Raw genomic sequence first — 16682 nt, 5'->3', positions numbered from 1 at the left:
TCTAGACTACGTGCTGGAAAAAGTCTTCAGTCAATGAAGGGTTGTTGGCTCCAAGTAAATATGCATGCCTGCTCAATGGCATTGCCTCTACAGTCGTCAAAACATGGTCATATTCTGTAGAAATGCACATGATTACTGCCCCCTTCAGCAAACTTTCCAGTGAAGATTAGTAAATTAAGATCATTTTCAAGTCACTTGCATAATGCAAAAAAAAAAAAAAAAGCTTATGTGTTTTCAATAGCAGTCTTCAATGCCCATTCTAGGAGAATCATTTCTGGCTTTAAGTTTAAAAGCAAAATGTGGCAGGGGTGGGGGTCCTGGAAAGATGGCTCAGCAGCTAAGGCAGTTACCGGAATAACCTAATATCATGAATTTGATTTCCCAGTACCCATGTAAAGTTAGATGCAAAAGTGGTGCAGGCATCTGGAGTTTGGTTGCAGTGGCTGGAGGCCCTGGTGCACCCATTTTTTTCTCTCTGTCTCTCTTTTCTCTCTCTCTGCTTACAAATAAATTAAAAGGTATTTTTAAAAATTAAAAATAAGGGACTGGAGAGATGGCTTAGCAGTTAAGGCACTTGCCTTCAAAGCCAAAGGACCTCGGTTCCATTCCCCAGGATCCACGTTAGCCAGATGCACAAGGGGGCGCACGTGTCTGGAGTTCGTTTGCAGTGGCTAGAAGTCCTGGTGTGCCCATTCCCTCTCTCTCACACACACTCTGCCTCTTTCCCTCTCTCAAATAAATAAATAAAAATAAAAATATTGGGCTGAGGGGATGGCTTAGTGGTTAAGGCACTTGCCTGCAAAGCCAAAGGACTTAGGTTCGATTCCCCAGGACCCACGTAAGCCAGATGCACAAGATGGCACATATGTCTGGAGTTCATTTGCAATGGCTAGAGGCCCTGGTGTATTCATTCTCTCTCTCTCTCTCTCTCTCTCTCTCATTCTCTCTCTCTAACAAATAAATAAATAATTTTTTAAAAAAAATTAAAAATAAAAGTGCAGATAGATGATAGAGTGAACAGCAGATGAAATAGGGAAGTGGACTTTCAGCTTCTGAGTGTCCCACCCAGGCCTCTTAGCTTCAGGGTCCCTGCTCATGCAATGGCTGTAATGATCTTGTCTGTCCTCTGCCAGAGGATGGATGTGAAAATGCTCTACAAAGACTGGCTGTTAGTGACAGCTTTGTGCAGGTCACCGAGTCTAGTGTGTTGTTTTGTCTGTGATCTGAAAAGAAGACCTTTCACATCCTGTCGCCGTGCCTGACCCCCTGTTGTTGCGAGCCAGGGAATTTCCAAAAGAGAAGATTCAGTGTTTCCTTGACTTTGACTTTCATGGACGTGGCCGATCCGTGTGCAATCAGAGACTCCCTCAAGTTGCCCACAGCTATGTTCTTAATAGACCCGTGATCCTCTGAAGCCAGAGGGACCACCAGAGCCATTGTTCCTGATGCTAAATCTTTCCAGCAAGGGCCCCTCGTGCGCTGAACCGACCTGCCGTCCTTCAGACCCCTTCCAACCACCGGGGTCTCTCCGGAGGCCCTTGACCGTCATCTTGGGGAGAGAGGACGCTGCGTGAAGCATTCGAAATTTTCAGTGCAATTGACAGGATCTTGAAACAAGTCAGAATGGAGGGCAGAAATAGCAGCAAATAAACCTAGCCAGGGCTGATTTAAGAAATATGTGACCTTGTGGTCGCCTTGACGTGGAAACTTCTTTATGGTCTGTCTTTTCAATTCACCAATATTGTCCCTGAAGTATTTTGTGGCTGTTATTCACAATTAAAAGGTTAAGTATTTCAAAGTATGACTGTTTCCTCAGAGCATCTATCTGTGGACAGAGGGGGGAAAAAAGTGGCCCTTGCAAGTGTCAGGGGAGAGGTCAGGAGTCAGGCTCCTGTGGCGGCAGGTATGAGTGCTGGGTGACAGGAAACCTGGGCACAAAGGCAGTTGTAGAGACTGGATGAGACACCTTTAGGAAAGGGTGAAAACAGGAGCCAGAGAAGAAGTATTTATGTTTAAAGACAGTCATGAAACAAAGAGAAGCAAAACGATTGACTGACTATCTGAGTGCTGGGACTGAGTTTTTCTGAGCTGGGGGTTGATCTTAAATCCACACTGCGGTGGTTTGATTCAGGTGTCCCCCATAAACTTAGGTGTTCTGAATGTTAGCTCCCCAGCTGATGGATATTTGGGAATTAATGCCTCCTGGAGGGAGTGTATTGTTGGGGGTGGGCTTATGGGCTTTATAGCCAGTTTCCCCATGCCAGTGTTTGGCACACCCTCCTGTTGCTGTGGTCCATCTTATGTTGGCCAGGGCGTGATGTCCACCCTCTGCTCATGTCATCGTTTTCCCCTGCCATCGTGAAGCTTCCCCTCGAGCCTGTAAGCCAAAATAAACCTCTTTTTCCCAGAAGCTGCTCTTGGTTGGGTGATTTCTACCAGCAATGAGAACCCGACTGCAACACACACTATTGGGTGTGAATTAATATTCCATATTACCCTCGCAAAGCGTGGGGAAAACATGCGTGTTTGGCTACGTACGCATAGGACATTAGTTATTGAGTCAGCCAGGTTGGTTACAATGAGGAAAAAAACTGCTGGGAGCTAAGAGGATGCCTACTTTCCTCCCCACTCTTCCAACTGTGGCGAAGGAAAAGATTTCCCTTTGCAGCCACCTGAGGCTCAGGAGACCTATAAACCTCTCTGCATGTGGTAGAAGAAACCAGGCCCCCAAGAGACCATCCTATGAGCAGGAGAGTGATGAGGAGAGGTATTTTTGTCAAGGATGGAGGATTCCTGAGTGTGGTGGTTTGATTCAGGTGTCCCCCATCAACTTAGGAGTTCTGAATGCTAGGTCTCCAGCTGATAGAGATTTGGGAATTAACGCCTGATGGAGGTGGTGTATTGTTGGGGGCAGGCTCAAGGGTGTTATAGCCAGCTTCCTTTGGCACACTCTCCTGTTGATGTTGTCCACCTGATGTCGGTCAGGGGGTGATGTCACCCTCTGCTCATGCCATCGTTTGCCCCTGCCATCATGGAGCTTTCGAGTCTGTAAGCCAAAACAAACCCCTTTCTTTCCCACAAGCTGCACTTGGTCGGGTGTTTCCTGCCAGCAATGGGAACCTGCCTGCAACAGTGAGGGCAGGATGGGGTGGCAGCACAGGAAGCCATGGGGTTCCCCTCCACATCTGACGTCACCCCTCAGCAAGCACTTGTGAAGCCATCATCTGCCCTTGCGTTTGTCAGGATGAGCTGGAAACTTAACAGCAGCTATTTATGCCTAGAGAAGCCTCAACACTGAGCACCTTGGGAGTGTTAGAGACGAAAGATAAAATAAAATAAAATAAAATAAAATAAAATAAAATAAAATAAAATAAAATACAAGGGCTGGAGAGATGGCTTAGCGGTTAAGCACTTGCCTGTGAAGCCTAAGGACCCCGGTTCGAGGCTCGGTTCCCCAGGTCCCACGTTAGCCAGATGCACAAGGGGGCGCACGCGTCTGGAGTTCGTTTGCAGTGGCTGGAAGCCCTGGCGCGCCCATTCTCTCTCTCTCCCTCTACCTGTCTTTCTCTCTGTGTCTATTGCTCTCAAATAAATAAATAAATAAATAAATTTTTAAAAAAATTAAAAAATAAAATAAAATACAACACAACACAACACAAAGTACACGTGGGTGAGACTCAGAAGCAGGGGTTTAGGACGCAAGTTGCCACCTCCATCTACCAGAAGACGGAGGGAGTAACAGCTTATCAGCTTAGATTTGGAAAGCCTGAACCTTAGGCTAGAAGGCTACTCAGTAGATTCAACTGCAAGGCGTCTATCTCATTAGTCTGGCAATCTGGAAGTTTCTGCTGTGTATTAGTTCTCAAAGAAGGCTCCAGTTTTGCTCTGTCCACAAGTGACCACTATGCCCTTGAAACATGTGTTGCCTAGACTGTGATGTGATCTAGACGCACAATACAAGCTGAATGTCATGTTAGTTTTTCTTCAGACAGGAACAAACACCTTATCCCCCACCGACCCTGCCATAGGGCACTGATAAGAGACCTAAGAAATGATCCCACCCAAGTCCAGCTTGGTGAACCAGTTAGTATATTGGAGGTACTTCAAGGGGTATGGACCCCTTTTAGGGATGAGGGCTCACCAAAGCTGCATCTCTTAAGTTCCCTGCTCAACTTGCAGACAGCCCCAGTGAAAAAGTCTCCTCTCTCCCACTAATTGTTTATTACTTGCTCCTTTAAGCTTGGGGGAGGAATTCTTAAAATTTTTGTAAGCTTCCTGAGTCATACCATCACTTCTTCTTCCAAGAGAGGGAATATTTCAATTTGGGGGAAATAGCTACATGACATTTTGAAGACACTGTTAAAAAAAACAAAAGAGTAAATATCTCAGTATAAAAAACTAGCTACTAGCTGGGCGTGGTGGCGCACCCTTTAATCCCAGCATTTGGGAGGCAGAAGTAGGTGGACCACTGTGAGTTCGAGGCCACCCTGAGATGACATAGTGAATTACAGGTCCGCCTGGGCTAGAGTGAGACCCTATCTCAGAAAACCAAAAAACAAACAAAAAAAACTAACTACTGGTAAAATGACATTATCCTGGCTATGTAGGGTATAGAATAAGATACAGTATGAAAATTAATTCCTCTTTATTTTCTTTGAAATGATGACTAGAAAGCTGAAAATGACATCTTCCCATTTGTGCCGCCCAACATCTCTCCACGAGGCACTGCAGGTGTAGTCAGAGTCAGACAAATGTCACCTTCCCTGTGTCATCTCATCTCCTGCGGCGCGCAAGGCCCCACCACAGCAATGTGAGTCACAGTGTCAGGAGAGGGAGAGAGGATCCACTCATCTGGAGTTTGAGCAGGAAGCCTCCTCCTCCTCATCTCTCGGCAAGCTAAGGGGACAGGCGTTCTGCGGCCTGTGCACACCTTGGGTCTCCGTTGGCTGCTGCCTTGAAGCTCTTGTTGACAGAGGGTCTGCAGTCTTCGCTGGGCTCCCCTGAGCTCTACACCATCCTGGCTTGCCAGACTCCAGTGCGCCGGGAGTTGTCCCTGCCAGCTCTGCCTTCCACCCGTGTGGCTTGGGAGAGAGGACCTGAGACTGTTCACAGGGCACCAGGGAAAAAGAAGGCATCGGGCCAGGATTTTCCTGTTCAGCACAGTACCTCAGAGGCATCTGGCAGGCGCTCCTTCCTCCTGCCCGGAGTCACAAGCTTGCCACCTCTGTTCCCCTTCAAACCAGAAAGAGGCTGTCCCAGGGAAATAGGAATATTGGTTTTTTGTTTTTTTTTTTTTAATGGATTTCTTCAAAACCTCCCAAATGTACAGCTTGTAAAACCCGGAGTCACTAATGAACTCACTTCAAACCCGTTGGCAGCCAGCACGGGAGTTTTTACCCCCGCTCCTTCTCCTCGTGAAGTCAGGTACAGGGAACGTCCAGAGTCCACCTTAGAAGCTGCTGCTGGATGGGCTGGAGAGATGGCTTAGTGGTTAGGGCGCTTGCCTGCAAAGCCTAAGAAACCAGGTTCGATTCCCCAGGACCCACAAAAGCCAGCTGCACAAGGTGGCACATGCGTCTGGAGTTTGTTTAGTTTGTTTACAATGGGTAAGTCCTGGCATGCCCATTCTCTCTCTCTCTCTCAATCTCTAATAAATAGGTAAATAAAGATTTAGAAAACAAACCAAGTTGCTGCTGGAGACCAGGCAGAGCTGAGTTCTGCAGCCATGGAAGGGCTTGGGTTAAGGGAGAAAAGACTGAGCTCCTGACAGCAATCTGCATTCATTGAGCCCTTTTGCTCCTTCCCTAAACATCAACTCCATCTTTGCAACAGTTCTTTGGGATGAGGGGGGTTGGGACTTCCATTTTGCAGCAGAAAATATAAACAGAAGCAAAGGAATATGGCTACTCTATCAATTACTTAATAGCATAAGTGTGTCACAATATCAGGAAGTTTAAAATGTTTGCGCCTAGCCTAACCTCAGAGTCCTGCCCCTTTAAAAAAAGAAATTATAATGTGTTTGAAAGAAAGTGACAGATAAAAAGAGAGACAGAAAGAATGGGCACTCTAGGACCTCTAGCCACTGAAAACAAACTCCTGACGCATACACCACCGTGTGCATCTGGCTTTACGTGGGTACTGAGGAATTGAACCTGGCTCCTCAGGCTTTGCAGACAAGCGCCTTAACCACTGAGCAATCAGCCCCAGAGCCCAGCTTCTAACTCCTCTAACCCTGTGTCTGCCATCCTCCACCTGGGAAAGGGCTGCTAAAGAAAGGTGTGTGCTTGGCTCCATCTGCGTGTTCACGTGAGCAAGTTTAACCTTGCCTCATAAGTTCCAGGACTTTATGAGCCTGCAGACATTTTTGTAGCCCCTGAAATATTCATGATCTTCCAACATTATCACAAAGGCTTAGGGTGACTTATTCAGATATTGACATACTAAAGTGCAAACCCCTTGAGACAGGATTTATTTCATTTATTTATGAGAGGGAGAGACTGGGAGAAAGAAAGAAGCAGAGAGAGAGAAAGAGAGATTGGGCCTGGGCACACCAGAGCTTCTAGCCACTGCAAATAAATTCCAGATGCATGTGCCACCTTGTGCATCTGGCTTACATGGATTCTGGGGAATCTGCCTTAACTGCTAAGCCATCTCTCCAGGCCAGTATTTTTTTTTTTAATTTGTCTTTTTAAAAATTTTATTTTGATGCCAGGCATGGTGGAGCACGCCTTTAATCCCAGCACTCGGGAGGCAGAGGTAGGAGGATCGCCATGAGTTCGAGGCCACCCTGAGACTCCATAGTGAATTCCAGGTCAGCCTGGGCTAGAGTGAGACCCTACCTCAAAAAACCAAAACAAACAAATAAATAAATAGATAATTTTGAGAGAGAGAGAGAGAGAATGGGCGTGCCAGGGCCTTCAGCCTCTGCAAATGAACCCCATACACATGCACCCCCTTGTGAGCATGTGCAACCTTGTGCAGCTTGCGTCACTGTGCACCTGGTTTATGTGGGACCTGGAGATTTGAAGGTCTTAGGCTTCACAGGCAAGCACCTTAACCGCTAAGCAATGTGTCCAACCCTAACTTGCCTTTTTATTATAGCTTCCTAGGATGGTGTCTGGTCCTTAACTGTAACTGACCCACCCTTTCAAGTCATGCTTGAAGAAAATGGATTAAAATTCAGACAGAAATGTTATTTACCTCTTTTCAAAGAACATGGGGAGACAGTTACCACCAGAAGATAATGTTACTTATTGCCTCTTATATAATCTTTTAATTCTTTCCACTCTGAAACTTTAATTACCCATGAGCAAATGTGTCTCTAATTATTTGGACAGACTTCTTATGTCATAGTCAAATAGCTAGACTTGTGAATTTTAACAAGAATACCAACCCAGTAAAAAACTAAGCTAAGTAAAGCAAACATTTCATATTTAATAGGCCCTCCTGGATTAAAAAGAAATATTTTTGGTAAGTGATAATTTCAGTGACCTTATTATATTCTATTCATTGCATTTTTCCCTCCTCAAAAGAGAAATATAAAGCAAATGTTCATTTTTTATGAGTCAAAATTGCAACATGTACAAATAACTGGTTTTCAATGATACATGAACATTATATCAGAATTTGCTATAAATGTTGATGCAATTACAATTACAGAGAATGCAGTTCAACACCCTCTTGCTCATTAATATATATGGCCCTTCAAATGGATGTTCACTACTCCTTGGGAGTCAGATTTGGCAAGTCAGATCCAAGAATCATTTCCCTGGCTTGTCACATGTATAGTGGTCACAGAAGCAAGTTAAAAAGCCTATCCAAACCCACTACAGCATTTAGAGTAGTCGGGCGCACTCCACACTCACCCCCAATTCGATTAGAGGCCCGAGAGAATGTTGATTGTAGGGCTGTAAACTATAGCACCCAACGCTGACCTCCTGACTTGCCCTTCTCCTTTCTTTGGGAAGGGGGACATACTGGCTTTGGTTTTAGAGCTTGGGGATGGCTGAGAAAGTGGCTTTCGGTATTTACAGAACTTCCGTATGTTTGTGTGGGCCCATTCACGGCGATTCTTGACATCGGTGCGAATTTCATAGTGACTTACTGGTCTTGCGGATTTGGCCAACTCTGGCTTCCCCACGTTTGTAATGGCAAACCACAACTAAAGTGCTGTGGCTTGGTGCCATTTGCTCCGAGAATTCTCTGAGGGGTGGAGTGGGTACTCCCACACCCCGTCAGCTGGGCAGCGTGAGTCCATGAAGTCAGCTTTGGAACCCAGGGCACGTAAACTCAACCACCCCTGGGCTCCACTTGACATGGTTGTCTTGTCATCTACTGGTGTGACCTTCCGGCTTCCTACCCCTGAGCTCATGTAGTACGTTCTCTGGCCTCGGAGTCTAAAGAGGAATTGGTTAGAGGGAGGGTGTATTAGAGGGGTCGAACAACCTGTGGCCAAAAGAGAGGTGGCATCATGAGGAGCTGACTGTGAGCTGGAAATGATCATGGACTACTGCTTGCAAGAAAAGAAGAGACTGGGGCTGGGAAAATGGCTTAGTGGTTAAGGCGTTTGCCTGTGAAGCCTAACGACTCTGGTTCAATTCCCCAGGACCTACGTAAGCCATATGCATAAGGAGCGCACGCGTCTGGAGTTTGTTTGCAGTGGCTGGAAGCCCTGGGGCACTCATTCTCTCTATCTGTCTCTTTCTCTCTCGCTTGCTCAAATGAATAAATAAATAAAATATTTTTTAAAAACTTCTAAAAGAAAGGAAGAGACTGGAGCAGAGCTGGGACACACACGCACACACACACACCCACACACACAGACACACTCACACATTCAAATCAACATAGCCTTTAGAATTGTGAAAATTGGCATTGGCTTAAACTTAACTCTGGAAGGTTATTTATCAAAGCATTTCAAAGCGGGCTGAAGAGATGGTTAAGTGGTTAAGGTGCTTGCCTGCAAAGCCTAAGACCCAGGTTCGACTCCCCAGAAGCCACACAAACCAGATTCTCAAGGTGACCCATGCACACAAGATGGGCATGCATCTGGAGGTCATTGCAGTGGCTAGAGACCCAGTGCCAATTCTCAATCTCTCCCGCCCTCTCTCTCTCTCTCATAAAAAAAAAAAAAAAAAAAAAAAAAAAAGGCTGGAGAGATGGCTTAGCGGTTAAGCGCTTGCCTGTGAAGCCTAAGGACCCAGGTTCGAGGCTCGGTTCCCCAGGTCCCACGTTAGCCAGATGCACAAGGGGGCGCACGCGTTTGGAGTTCGTTTGCAGAGGCTGGAAGCCCTGGCGCGCCCATTCTCTCTCTCTCCCTCTATCTGTGTTTCTCTCTGTGTCTGTCGCTCTCAAATAAATTAAAAAAAAAAAATTCAAAGGTAAACTGGGTGTGGTGGTGCATACCCGCAATCCCAACACTCATGAGACCCAGGCAGGAGAATTGTGAATTTGAGGCCAGCCTGCACCACATTAATGAAATTCTGTCTCAGAAAATACAAGCAAAACCAGCTTTTTCCCAGGATGAGAGCAACATAATTAAATCTTAATTTTAGAAAAGACCCCAAAAGTCATCCCAAGGATGTGGTATTGGAAGGCGGGCAAGGAGTTATGGATAGATCATTAAAATGGAGGAAAGATGGTGTTTTGTGCCTAGAGGTAGAATTGAGTTTAGGATGACTGTCATCCAAGTTTCCAGGTCAGCTGGAAGGGTGATGGTGTTGCTGATCACCATACATATTGGTATTTCTGGTTAGGGAGCAAACATGGGATGTTAATTAATTTTTTTTAATTTCATTTATCTATTTGAGAGAGCGAGAGAGGGAAAGAGGCAGACACATACAGAAAGAGAAAGGAGAGAGAAACAGAGAGAGAGAGAGAATGGGCATGCCAGGGCCTCTAGCCACTGCAAACGAACTCCAAATACATGAGTCACCTTGTGCATCTGGTTTAGTGGGTTCTGGGGAATCAAACCTGGGTCCTTAGGCTTCATAGGCAAGCACCTTAACCACTAAGCCATCTCTCCTGTCCTGCCCCTTAATTAAGCTTTAAAAAAGATAATGCTCTATATAGAGTTTTTACTGTAATATGGTACTCTAATATACACAGCTGAGTGAGGACAACAGCATTATAAAAAATAAATCTTGGGCCGGAGAGATGGCTTAGTGGTTAAGGTGCTTGCCTGCAAAGAGAAAGGACCCAGGTTCAATTCCCCAGGATCCATGTAAGCCAGACGTACAAGGGGGCGCATGTGTCTGGAGTTTGTTTGAAGTGGCTGGAAGTCCTGGTGTGCCCATATATATTCTCTCCTTCTGTCTGTGTCTTTCTGTCTCATAAATAAATCAATAAATAACAAAGCTTATCAGACTGCCCAGTAAGCACTTCTCTTAATATTTATACCCTTATATTAACGCCACTCTCACTTTGGGTAGAGAATCTTCTCTTTTCAGATGATAGTGACCTTGGGATGACTCAGAAGGTATCATAGTGCTGAAAAGAAGTGACTGGAGTACTGAGTAACATCTCAATCACACCTTCCAAGGCTCAAGGTCTAATGCGGAAGAGGTGGTAGAAAGAATGTAAGAGCCAAAGGAAGGATAGGACTCCTTACAACATGGTCCCTTCAGACATAAAATGGCCTGGATATCCATGACCTCACAGCACCTGACACTACCTACACAAGACCATCATAAGAGGAGGAAAAGATCATGACATCAAAATAAAAGAGACTGATTGAGATGGGGAGGGGATATGATGGAGAGTGGAATTTCAAAGGGGGAAGTGGGGGGGTATTACCATGGGATTTTTTTTTTAATTATGTATTTATTTATTTATTTGAGAGTGACAGACACAGAGAGAAAGACAGGTAGAGGGAGAGAGAGAGAATGGGCACGCCAGGGCTTCCAGCCTCTGCAAACGAACTGCAGACGCGTGCGCCCCCTTGTGCATCTGGCTAACGTGGGTCCTGGGGAACCGAGCCTCGAACCGGGGTCCTTAGGCTTCACAGGCAAGCGCTTAACCGCTAAGCCATCTCTCCAGCCCGGGATATTTTTTATAATCATGGAAAATGTTAATAAAAATTGAGAAAAAATAAACAAAGCTGGACTTTGGAGGTGGCTCTGTGAATAGAGCCCTGGGCTGTGCAAGCTTGAGCTCACGAGTTCAGATCCTCGGAAGCTGCATGAAAGCCAGATGCTGTGGAAGGCAACTGTAATCCAAGTGCAGGTGATAAGACGGGAGGCAGAAATAGGAGAACTTTCTAGAAGCTCATGGGCCAGCTAGCCCCGGCAAACACAGCAGTGAACAATGAGAATGAGACCCTACCTCAAACAAGGTGGAGGGTGAGAAGTACAACAGAGGTTATCCTGTGACGTCCATGGGCGTGTGACCACACAGGAATGTGAACATGAATGTGCACATCACGCACACATGCACGCCCACACACACACGCACACACACACACAGAGAAAATAAGACCAGAGGGATGCATATCTCAGCACCAGAAATTCAGAATTAATTGGATGAGATAGGGGTAGGCATTATTTTGTATTTTCTTTTATATGTGTGTGTGTGTGTGTGTGTGTGTATAATATATGTGTGCAATATGTATGTATGTATGTGTGTGTATGTACGTATGTGTGTATGTATATCAAATGAAGTTAACTGCACATTGTTATGGGTATCTGCTGTGTAGATTGCTATACCTTTTTCATCTTGTGGGGCTCAAACTTCAGACCCCCCTGGACAGCACCATCATTCTGTTTCCTGCTTCCATGAGTTCTGGGGTGTCATATACATTTCATGGAGGAGCAGGTGGTCTTCACCTCTTCTAACGAGCTTACTTAGTGCTGTGTCCTGAAGGCTTACGGATATTGTAGCATGTGTTAGGACTGGCTTCTCTTTAAAGGCTAAATAATATTCCAGTATATATAGTTCCATAATGCCTTTGTCCACTCATTCACTGGTTGGGCAGCTCATAACTCTTTTATTTTTAAATACTTTATTTATTTAGTTAGTTATTATAGCAGACAGCTTCAGGTTCACTGAGATGAACTTTCAGACCAGACACAGTTATGGAGGAATGGATATTTATTGAAGCTTACAGATCCAGGGGAAGTTCCATAAATGGCAGAAGAAGCTGGCCTGCCTCCACAGGACCAAGCAGAGAGAGAGAAGCACAAGCCAAAAGCCAAAAGCCACAGCACACTTCAGGAACTCCAGCTAGGCACACTTTGCCTATCTTTAGATTGAAAACTGAAACCCACCACCACACCTTAAGATCCACCCAGTGACATTGCCTCCAGCCAGGTGGCTGCAGATGCAAACTACAAACAAAAAACTGAGTATATTGGGGGTCATCAATTCAAACCACCACAGTTATTTAATGTTATTTATTTTTATTTATTTATTTGAGAATGACAGATAGACAGAGAGAGGAAGAGGCAAAGAGAGAGAGACAATGGGTGCGCCAGGGCCTCCAGCCACTGCAAACAAATTCCAGATGCATGCGCCACCTTGTGCATCTGGTTTACATGGGTCCTGGGGAATCGAGCCTTGAACTGGGGTCCTTGGTCTTAACAGGCAAGCGCTTAACCACTAAGCCATCTCTCCAGCCTTAGTTAGTTATTTGAAAGAGAGAAAGAGAGAGAGAAAATGAGCATGCCAGGGCCTCCAGCCACTGCAAACAAACTGCAGACACATGCACCACCTTGTGCATCTGGCTTATATGGGTCCTGGGGAATGGAACCTGGATCCTTAGGCTTCTCAGGCAAACGCCTTCACTGCCAAGCCACCTCTCCAGCTCCAGTTCCCACCTCTTAACTCTTGTGATTACTTCCCAGTGAACATGAGGATGAAGATCACGATTCCAGAGTGAGTTCTTTAGGCTACATGTCTAGAAGTGAGATTGCTGGACCCCTGGTAGTTTAGATTTATTTATTTATTTTTGGTTTTTCGAGGCAGGGTCTCACTCTAGCTCAGGCTGACCTGGAATTCACTACGGAGTCTCAGGGTGGCCTCGAACTCACGGCGATCCTCCTACCTCTGCCTCCCGAGTTCTGGGATTAAAGGTGTGCGCCACCACGCCCGGCTTGATGTCTTTTTTTTTTTTTTTTTCTTGTTTGCAGAGTTTGGATGCAGTTCTGTCGGCCACATCTGGAACAGCTGTTTCCCTGCCAGCGCTGAGACACTGAGGTCACCTCTCCCTCCTCCGGGCCTAGCCTCCCCGCTCAGCCCGGAGGAAGCGACGGTCAGAAGCTTTGCTGGGCTTCGGTTCGGCTTATTCTCGGCTGTCGGGGCTGCAGCCGGATAATCCTCGCTGCATTGTGCAAGTGGAGAGGAGACTCACCCATCCAGGAAGAGCCCATTCACAGGCTGAGCTCAGGGGAACCTGGAAGAGCAGCCGAGGACAATCACCACAGTGTGTCCACGGGCCAGAGAGCTCAGCAGTCAGCCATGCTTGACGCATTGTGGTGTCACAGATGTCCCGCAGTGGTGGAGCAGCGACCGTTAAAGTGGGGAAATCGACAATGTGCATTTCTATGAGCAAAGCTGTTGTCACTTCATCCTTCCAGCTACATGATGTTTTGCTTGTGTCCTAACAATGTGTCTATTATTCAAAGACACTGTTTACAAAATATGCCTAATTAATGAGAAAGAAAGAAAGAAAGAAAGAAAGAAAGAGAGAGAGAGAGAGAGAGAGGGAGGGAGGGAGGGAGGGAGGGAGGGAGGAGGCAGGCAAAAAAAGGAAGAAAGAAAGAAAGAGAGGGAAAGGAAAGGAAAGGAAAGGAAAGGAAAGGAAAGGAAAGGAAAGGAAAGGAAAGGAAAGGAAAGGAAAGGAAAGGAAAGGAAAGGAAAGAGCACTGACTTGCATCCACTCCTTCACTGTAGAGACCTTCAGGAAAGGAGGAGGAGGAGGAGAAAGGGAACACACTTATGTTTTCCATAATTTGTATTTTCTCATATCAGAGCACTCTGATGAGGGCCTGAGCATCTTCACGTCACCCTCTTAATGAAGCCCCAGTGAGCACAAACTGCTGTCTCCACACTTCCCCCACACAGACTTTCTAATTATAAAAGGACCTTTTCAGACTTCTACAGGGCATATAATCTTATTTGCAGCTCCTAATTGGAGGGCTATGTTTGTGGAAAAGAACAGAAGTGTTCAGTCATTTAGAAGAAAGCTGGCTCATCCACCCCAGTGGGAAGAAAAGGACTATTTATTTTATCCGTTAATCCCAAATACAAACACAATCAAGCTGTCTTTTCTAATAGTGACCTATTTCATGTTAAATTGGGAGAAAGCTAGCTTTGCTCAATAAGACTTTTGTGGTCAACAGGAAAAAAAAGTCAATCTTGTTAGGCTTCCCATTGAATACCTTCCAATCACTTATCTTTTCAACCGCTGAACCTAAAACCCGGGTTGAATCCTTTATGTTGTCTGACAAAACGCAACTCTGAGAGGGGAAGTAACCTCAACTCGTGAGCCCCATCTAGTGGTAGGGAAGTAAACTGCTGCTCTCAAACCTGCCCTATAATTAGCCTCTATCTTTTAATCTAATTGGAAAATTCTTCCATCTATACTCAAATCCTTATCTTGCCACTGCTTATGCCTATACTTTTCTTTCTAACAGTGGGCGACTTTTTATGTTCCACTAATTTCCTTCTGGTAACTTAAACCTAAGTCTTGAAAAATTGCTTAAAATGAGGGCTGGGGATATAGCTCAGTTGTCTGAGGCTTGCCTAGCATGTTCAAAGTCCTGGGACTGTGCACCAAGGTGGCGGTACATGCCTGTAATCCTAGCACTGGGAGAAGGGGTAGAGGCAGAAGAATGAGAAGTTCAAGGCCATCCTCACTATGTAGTGAGTTTGAGGTCAGCCAGGGTTATATGAAACCCTGTCTCAAACAAAAACAACAATGACAAAAAAAATTGCTTACACTAAGCCAGATTTTCTCCTTTTTATTGAATTTTGAAATGTGAGCAATGATATCCCTTACGTTGCATTAAATTGTGCTTGTTGATTAAATTGTATCCATGTAAATAATATTATTTTGTTAGCAATTTAATTTCACCAAAAGACTCCAATGGTTCTTTATTCATAAGAGGTTTATAGCAGCAATACAGAGTCAGAAAGACCCTTGTGACAGTGTCAGAGATTTCAAAGGTTGTCTTCCAGGACAATCTTTATGTTTGATGACTCTGCTGGTTTAGAGGTGGGCTTCTTTTAGCTGACTACATTAGAAGTTAAGTGTGGGGGCTGAAGCGATGACTCAGCAGTTAAAAGTGCCTGCTTGCAAAGCCTGGTGCCTGGGTTCATTCCCCCAGTATCCATGTAAAGCTAGGTGCACAAAGTGGCACATGTGTCTGGAGTTCATTTGTAGTGGCAGAAGGTCCTGGCACGCCCATCTCTCTCACTCTTTCTTAAATAAATAGATTTTTTTTTTTTTTAAAGAAGTTAAGTTTGGAAGCCGAGCATGGTAGCGCACGCATTTAATCCCAGAACTCGGGAGGCAGAGGTAGGAGGATCGCCGTGAGTTCGAGGCCTCCCCGAGACAACATAGTGAATTCCAGGTCAGCCTGGGCTAGAGTGAGACCCTGCCTCGAAAAACAAAAAAAAGAAGAAGAAGTTAAGTTTGGTATGTCTACCTCTGCTTTGGCAATTCTTTACTATTATTATTATAATATAATCATATCATATTATATTCTAATAATTATTATATAATATAATCATATCATATTATATAATAATAGTTATTATATAGTATTATATTATGACAATTATTATTATTGACCTTTTCTTTGGAAACCTTCATACATATACACAATATACCCTGATCATAATCTCCCCTCATCCTCCTCATTCATCTCCCCTACTGTACCCCATTCTACTGAACCCCTTCTTCCCAACTAGCCCCTCTTCTGCTTTGATACCATCACTTTTTTCCCTCCTACTATGCCGTTCTGCGTAGATAGCGACCGCTGCTGTGAGGTCTCGGAGGCAATGGCCGCTTTGTATGCGGACGGCGGCATTCCGAAGCACGCTCCCCACACTTTGACTCTTGCGTTCTCTCCAGCACCTCTTCCGCAACGGTCCCTGAGCCTTGGGGGGTGGGGTGTGTGATAGAGATGTCTCACTGAGCGCTGAACACTCCGTGGTCACTTCTCAGCACGTTGATGAGTTTCGAGGCTTCCCAGTAGTCACCCGAAAAGAGAAGCTTCTCTAACCAAAAGTGAAAGTAGTGTAAGCACATGGACACAAACCCAATTTTTTAAAGGGAGATTGGTGGGCATACTATATCCATTTAGCCAAACAGTGGTGGTGGCCTCCCCCTCCCCACAGAGCTTGCTTCTATACCTCTTGACTTTCCAAAACAATAAAAGTGGGCTGGAGAGATGGCTTAGTAGTAAGGCACTTGTCTGTGAAGCCTAAGGACCCAGGTTCCATTCTCCAGGTCCCACATAAGCCAGATGCACATGGTGGTGCATGCATCTGGAGTTTTTGCAGTGGCTAGAGGCCCTGGCATGCCCATTCTCTCTCTCTCTCTCTCTCTCTCTCTCTCTTTCTGCCTCTAATAAATAAATAAAATAAATCTTAAAAGAACATAATAAGGGCTGGAGAGATGGCTTAGTGGTTAAGCACTTGCCTGTGAAGCCTAAGGACCCCGGTTCGAGACTTGATTCCCC

At 45.3% G+C, this 16682-nt stretch overlaps 1 pseudogene; it reads right to left on the bottom strand.

Moving 5' to 3' along the window:
- Nucleotides 1-16028, bottom strand: part of LOC123453298 — a 44917-nt pseudogene extending 28889 nt beyond the window's left edge.
- Between the last annotated feature and the right edge of the window lie 654 nt (nt 16029-16682).

Source organism: Jaculus jaculus, chromosome 11, assembly GCF_020740685.1.
Source record: "Jaculus jaculus isolate mJacJac1 chromosome 11, mJacJac1.mat.Y.cur, whole genome shotgun sequence".
Lineage (NCBI taxonomy): Eukaryota > Metazoa > Chordata > Mammalia > Rodentia > Dipodidae > Jaculus > Jaculus jaculus.
Note: the sequence above shows the minus strand (reverse complement) of the source record. Positions and strands in the feature narration are given on the sequence as shown.